This window comes from Helianthus annuus, chromosome 7 (genome assembly GCF_002127325.2).
Source record: "Helianthus annuus cultivar XRQ/B chromosome 7, HanXRQr2.0-SUNRISE, whole genome shotgun sequence".
Taxonomy (NCBI): Eukaryota; Viridiplantae; Streptophyta; class Magnoliopsida; order Asterales; family Asteraceae; genus Helianthus; species Helianthus annuus.
Window position 1 is genome coordinate 134,668,134 of NC_035439.2, and position 6,880 is coordinate 134,675,013.

At 35.2% G+C, this 6,880-nt stretch overlaps 1 long non-coding RNA gene across 6 annotated transcripts; it reads left to right on the forward strand.

The window, feature by feature from the left end:
• The first annotated feature begins 1,486 nt into the window (after positions 1 to 1,486).
• On the forward strand, positions 1,487 to 6,365 carry LOC110920483. 6 transcript variants are annotated; one of them, XR_002581731.2, is made up of 14 exons: positions 1,496 to 1,658; positions 1,744 to 1,806; positions 1,922 to 2,042; positions 2,144 to 2,292; positions 2,383 to 2,466; positions 2,554 to 2,701; positions 2,779 to 2,883; positions 3,480 to 3,766; positions 3,879 to 3,959; positions 4,151 to 4,473; positions 4,567 to 4,618; positions 4,708 to 4,775; positions 4,914 to 5,060; positions 5,843 to 6,365. It is a non-coding gene; the product is annotated as an uncharacterized LOC110920483 (long non-coding RNA). The 6 variants fall into 6 exon arrangements; XR_002581728.2 differs by having other exon boundaries at positions 1,487 to 1,658; positions 4,057 to 4,473; positions 4,708 to 5,060; XR_002581725.2 differs by having other exon boundaries at positions 1,487 to 1,658; positions 4,708 to 5,060.
• The last annotated feature ends 515 nt before the right edge of the window (positions 6,366 to 6,880 follow it).

The window sequence follows — 6,880 nt, forward strand, 5'->3', positions numbered from 1 at the left end:
ATTTATTTTGAACCGACGTTTTTAGTTTCTAGTTTTTTATGTGTAGTATTATTTTAGTTATATTATTTATGTTTTAATATATATTTGAAATTATAAACAAAAAATAAATAAATAAACAATCATTAGGTAATTAATGAAGTGATACTAATACACCATTTTACCATGTAAAATGGGTATCATGATATGATAGACACGCGGCAAAAAAGTGCATGTGGTTTGAGTCATCGCTACTCATGAACTCATGGTCTAAGTGGATGAGACAATTTTTAGTGGTTCACCTAATGAAGGGGCGTTTTTTACCATGTGATAACACATCAGCAAGACCATTTTCCTTCACAAAGTGATGTAGTGGTTCACCCTCCTCCAATAGTTACGTTAATAATTACCTAATTATTTTTAAAAATTTTATTTTAATAGAACGTAACAACAATTAAAAAAACATAAATAGTTAGATAATAGATAATTAGTATTCTAATCTATTAAAAGTATTCATTAGACTATGGGGTGTGGATGAGGCAAGTCTTTGGAGGATGCCCTTCCCGTCATCGACACGTCAACATCTAAGGAGGATGCCCCTCCAAAGATGGACCAAAGGGGATGGAGGATGGGCCTCCCTCATTTATTTATTTTTTTAATTTTGGCAAATTAAATATGCAATGAACCCATAAATATTATTGGAGATGAACCCATAAGCAAAAACAAGCTATAATTCAGTGGTTAAAGCTCCTCTTAACTATGTAAAAGATCCTGGGTTCGAGACCCACTAGCATCACTTTTTGCAAATATAATTGAACTGTGAAGTGATTTTGTTACGTATTGTACTAGTAAGTTAGCTAAATGCTATCTCTGCTCTTCTCTTTTATGTTCCTTCTTTCTAAGTATTGGTTTCCTTTTTCTTAATTTGCAAATGGAATCATTAACTTAGTAAATTTTCAATTTATTAATTTCCTATTAGGTTAGAAATTGTGAATATGATTATATGAAATCTGTTAAATTGCTAATGCATAATGGAATGATTATGTCATGAACCTTACTCGACCTGACCTGACCCGATCCGAACCGTCAAACCGATCTGAAATTTTTCATGTCCGGTTATATAAAATTTTAGCATCTAAAAATATTGAACCCACCGGAAAAAAACTTGGATCCGCCACTGCTTAAAGACCCTTCTTTCAACCATTTTTTATCCACGTCACATGGGACCCACATGTTATTTATCTTTTTCTATATAAGTATTCACACATCTATACTACTTTAATAAGGATATAGGAAGGATAGAATGGTAATTCAGCAATGTGTTGAAAACATCCTCAATGCACAATGTACAAGTCTCAAGGCACCAAGAAACACAAATAAATTACCCTTCTACTGGTTCATCTTCAGCCGTCCATTTCTCTCAATTTTCACACGGATCGCGATCTCAGCCGTCCACTTCACCTCACACACGGATCAACAATTCCTTTCTCTCTCATTCCTCACACATCTCACAAAACCATCAGATCTTCTCTCTCTTCTCTCTCTCTCTCTCTCGGCGACTCAAGAAATCCATGCCAGATCTATCACCAGATCCGTTTCATGAGCAGATCTGTGAGGATTCCACCGCCTATTCCCCTCTGCCTTGTTACGCTGCTTCAATCGCGGCTTCTCTTTCATTCCAGGTTTGTCTTTTATTCAGGAATCGTCATTCTCTAAGAATCGAAAGCTTTGATCTTGATTTTGTTTTTAGGGCTTTGCTGATTTCAGGCAATCTTGGGTTTTGTAAGTGGAGATTCTGGCGATATAGGGCTTAAACAAGCTAGGGTTTTGGTAAGAACTGATACCTGTAGAATCATTTCTTTCTTCTGATTTAATGAATATATCTGGCTCTAATATGGCAAGTTATGGTTATGATGTTTGACGGTAGTTTCTATATGTTTTTCAGATGTCGAAGGCACCAAGGGATCCACAGATTTGAACAAGGGATCCACAGATTTGCTAGAGAATGGCCGGAATCAGGTGACTGTCTGTCCATGAATCTCTCTGGAATCATGTTTCAGATGAAGGTAAACACACAAATCGCTCTTTAAGACGACGTTTTACTTCCATATTAATTACGTTGTCCTTTGCACAACTTGAATTACTATTAATTACGTTGTCCTTGCAGGAGTCTTTGCAAGGAGAGGGTATAATATCGAGTCACTTGCTGTTGGTTTAAACAAGGACAGAGCTCTTTTTACTATAGCTGTATCTGGGACTGAAAGAATGATAGAGCAAGTTATGAAACAACTTCTAAAGCCTGTTAATGTTTTAAAGGTTTTGACTTACATTTTGACTATTGATTGATTCATCATATCATCTATTTGTTTTTTAAAGCTTTAACTGTCAAATTGACCGTTTTAATAGGTTGAAGATATCTCAAAGGAGCCACAAGTAGAACGTGAGTTGATGCTCAGTAAGATAAATGCAGATCCAAGATACCGTTTACAGGTATTTATATAATTACGCCATGCTCTTCATATTTTGGTTAATGAGTGTTATATATGTTACACTGAAGTACTGAACTGTTCTGATAAGTTGCAACGAGTGTTATAAGAGCTGCTGGGATCATAGTCACCTGGATCGTAGTGTATCCAATCGGAAATTGTAAGCGTACCAGAACGGGTCAAAAATATGAATCTAAGAGCTGCTGGGATCATAGTCACCTGGATTAAGATACGCTCCGGTACACATACAAAACGATTAAGTTTAGAAATTTTGCTTGGCCCGAACATTTATTTACTCAACCCTTCTAATTTTCAGGCTCCATCTATGAATTTAGAGTGTTTAGCAAGCTACATATCTGAGTTATCTCTTGTGGAGTATAACATGCTGCGATACATACTTTCTCCATCCCAGAATCCTTGGGTAGGTCCCATTCCAATTCATAATTACTGTTTGCTTCGATTATATCGTACTAAAGTTAGAATAAATTCATGATAAATCTACAGAACTCGACGTTGAAGCATCATACTCAGTAGAACTAAGCATAAAGTTTATAGAGGGTCTTTAAAGGTTGTAGATAACCAGGCATTTGAAACCCAAAAAGTTGTCGTCTTGAGTTCTGGATTGTAGATCTGTCATCCTTGCTTATACATAAACACATAATTTCTGGGGTTTCTTTGTTTATGAGTTCTAGCCCTAATTGTATAAATATAATTAACCTTGCTGTCAAATTTATAGAATATGAAGTTCTATAAGTTTATCATTTATTCTTAATTCTTAGTATTATATACCCTGCTTTTTCAGTTAAGATCTTGATCTGTTGTAGTGTTATTTTTCATAGTTGCTTCTTATGCAACTCAGAATGAGTTAAGATGATATTTCATATTTAAACAATAGTTGCTTTGGCCAAATTTTTACAATTGTCCATTAGAGAATCACTGAAGCATCAAAAGATCTCTCCATTGCATATACTCATATCGCTATGTTTACTAACAAGCTAAGGGGTCTATGTTATTCAGGAGGATGTTGCTGGATGTTTTGAATCTAATGCTGATCTTGCTAAAGCTTTAGATGCAAAACAAAGTGCATCTATTAGTCTTCCAATGGAGGAGAATGGTTGAAGAAGCTGGTGACGTCAACGACGGTTTACAAGGGCATATGCATAGAAAAGTTTTTGGAATATTTCTGGTGGTGTTGGGATAGACTCAAGGCATGCTTTCAAACGAAGACGTTTTATGAAGCTGTAAACCAGTATGCGTAAATGGGTCTTCGTACTTTTTGTTTGGCGTGGCGGGAACTAAATGAGGTAAGTATCATGATTGGTATTTGATGTTTAAAGAAGAGAGGTACACATACTCTCTGTATATGTATATATGTGTATGTGTATGTATTCTACAACTTAAAATCTATATTTACAGTGGAGAGTAGCAGAGGTTTGCCAAAGATTAGAACAGGACCTTGAAATACTCGGGGTTGCTGCAATTGAGGACCGTTTACAGGTAATTCTTTATGTTTATAAAAAATTAAATAAAATAAAGAAGTTTAGCAAATGCAAAGAAACCATATTTCTAATTTTCAACCGTGTACATTGTATAGGATGGTGTGCCTGAAGCAATCTGGATATAAAAACAACTCTGTGTGTGTATGAGTGATGTTATTCTGATTGATGTCATAACTTACTTCGTTACAGGGATCAACATGTGTTTTCACAGAAGCTATACTACGCAACTATGGCTTTCACACTGGCCTCTTCACATCTCCACACCTCATTGACGTTTGAGAAAGATTTCGATTGAACGGGCCAGTCTTTGAAGCCTTTAAATACAATTTAAACAGCGTATCATGATGTCACTTTATTTGTTCAAATATATTCTTTTTAAGTTGCTAAGTTTTCTTCTGTTTCAGAGAGGACATATGCATATGAATAACTGATGGTTTCTTTGCATCATATATTATTGGTGTTGTGGTAACAACACACATGGTGATTGGCGGCTTTACATTCACTATAGGCTGGTAAGATATGAAACTATCTTATGAACAATTATATATCAAATTTCATATGTTATAATAAAATTTAATATGAAAAACAAACTTATGTCTATGTAGGTACTCATTGAGAGTTTGAGACCACGAATCCATCTATTGCTTAATGAATAAGGTAATTGTACTTCCCTATACTCGATTTTAGACTGATATATGTTGCCGGCGACTTGATTATGTGCTTAGAATGGTTTTGGTAAATTGTAGGGATAATATTGACAGGTTATAAAGCTGGAGCTTCATACATGGATGAATGGGTCTAACGGTTCAAACGGGTCAGATGTGTTGCAGCACTGGGCCATTCAGTCACGTTTATTTTCTGTTTTATTGGGTCTAAATAAAATGATTTTGTTTTCAATTGACCCACCCAAAACTTCAATGTCCGTTCTTAACAACGAAGAGATCACCTGCAGCTACATATGTGAGTTGTGAGGGGACGAGATGACGGTGGTCAGGCATCACTCCGGAGCACAATTCCGAAAGCAGTTGTCTATTGTCATATTAAAGAGGCCAAGCAAAATCTATCAAGTTAAGTTGGCACACAAAGCGGAAGGAGGGAGGTAACTCTTATCTTTTAATATCAGAAAACTTATCTTTTATTATTTAAGAAAGACAGTCATAAAACTAGATCATTTAATGTGGTTAACTATATAGTAGTCACAAGCGCCCTAGAGCCTAGACGCAAGCCTAGGCTCTAAGGGTGAGGCGAGGCACAACCAAATTGCCTCAAACACACTCAGGTGCTACAAACGCTCTGCACCAGCCTCTGTGGGCCTGAACCAGCCTTGTGGTTCCTTTGTTTGACTTGAATCCACTCTATAGTCATCTCTCTTGCCAAATTTCATTAAAACCACACTAAAAAATACAATACATTTAAAAAAATATATTAGATCTATCATATCTGTAATGATCTGTATTTTACTCTTAGCAAAAGATAGTTCCAGTCGTTGTGTTGACTATCACATAGGTAATCGAACCATTTAAGATAAGTAGTATAGTATCTACTGGAAGTAAGAAGAGTTAACTTCAATAAGTTATTGAAACCTTTAACAGGCTTCTCAACGTGACCTGGTTTTGGGGTTGTTCATGTAGGTAAGTTGTGTGGCGTTTCATTGGTAAGTAAAATGAAAGCGTGTTGCTATTTTTCTAAAAGAAACGAAGTATGTATTCCTTTTTTGGTAGTTTTTAAAGTTGGATTAGCAAGTGTTGATTTTTGTTGAAAATAGAACTAAAGATATATGCCAAGAATTAAGTATAACTGGGTAAATGTATAAATATATTACATGCTAATATCCATTTATTTTTATTTTTAACTTCAATAATATATTAAAAAATCTTGTAGGAAGTGAGCTTTTGGCTTTTCCAGGGGTGATTAGTTTTATGCATCATATCCTACGAGTGAGTTTTTGACTGATACCTTAAAGTGAGGTTTTGCATAAGGAGGGTTTCTCATTTCTGTAGCCACTGGTGTTTCTGACACTAAACAATGGTAAGGAATGGTAACTCACACAAACATGGAAGCTTGTGGATGAATATTCTGATGATGTAGTCCTTGGCTTGGCTCTAAACCATCAAGAAAGCGACACCATTCAAGGGAGGTGGATTGCACACAAATGGAAGAGTGAAAATCGGTCACAACTCAAGATCTTGTAATGGCCAAAGGACAATCAGCATCACAGACTGGATGATATTTTTTTCTTTCTATTTTTACTTTAATTTGGTCCGTCTTTTTGGGTTTTTAACAACTAAACTTAGACTGTCTTTTGGGTTGCTTAACTTTCTATTTAAGTTTGATATTATGTGGTCTTTTGACTTTTGAGCTGAGAAAGAAATAATTGTTTGGTTTACTTAAATTGATTCAGAAATGGTTGTTTGATATTGTGTTGGCAGCTTTATTTTAGTTTAGTGCTGCTGTTCATTTTGTTTTTATTATTGCCATTTCATAATGATGAATATAGAATCAAGTTACAAAAAAGTAGGTTGGCCAATCCCTGTATTTTGGTTAGCTGTTGCATTTCAGTTTGATGCTGCTGGTGTTTTTAGTTTATCCTTTATTGTCTGCTAGATCTCAAAAAACATGCTAGAAATATTATTGCAGTTATTATTGTTATTATTATTATTATTATTCATTTTACTTACTGAAAAACCACCAATGGGGTAGTGGTCCATTAGTAAATGTAAAACCTTTAAACACTTTGGGAGGAGAGGTATTGGATTCGAGTCCCATAGACAGTAGGGAATAAAAGAAATTTACCGGTTAAAAAATAAACCTAATGAAAAACCAGGATTTTTAATGGGTTGTCATGTGCTCAAATTTAGATCTTAATCTATTGGCTCGACAATATGATGATGCTGTAAGATCTATGTTCCTGGGCTTTTG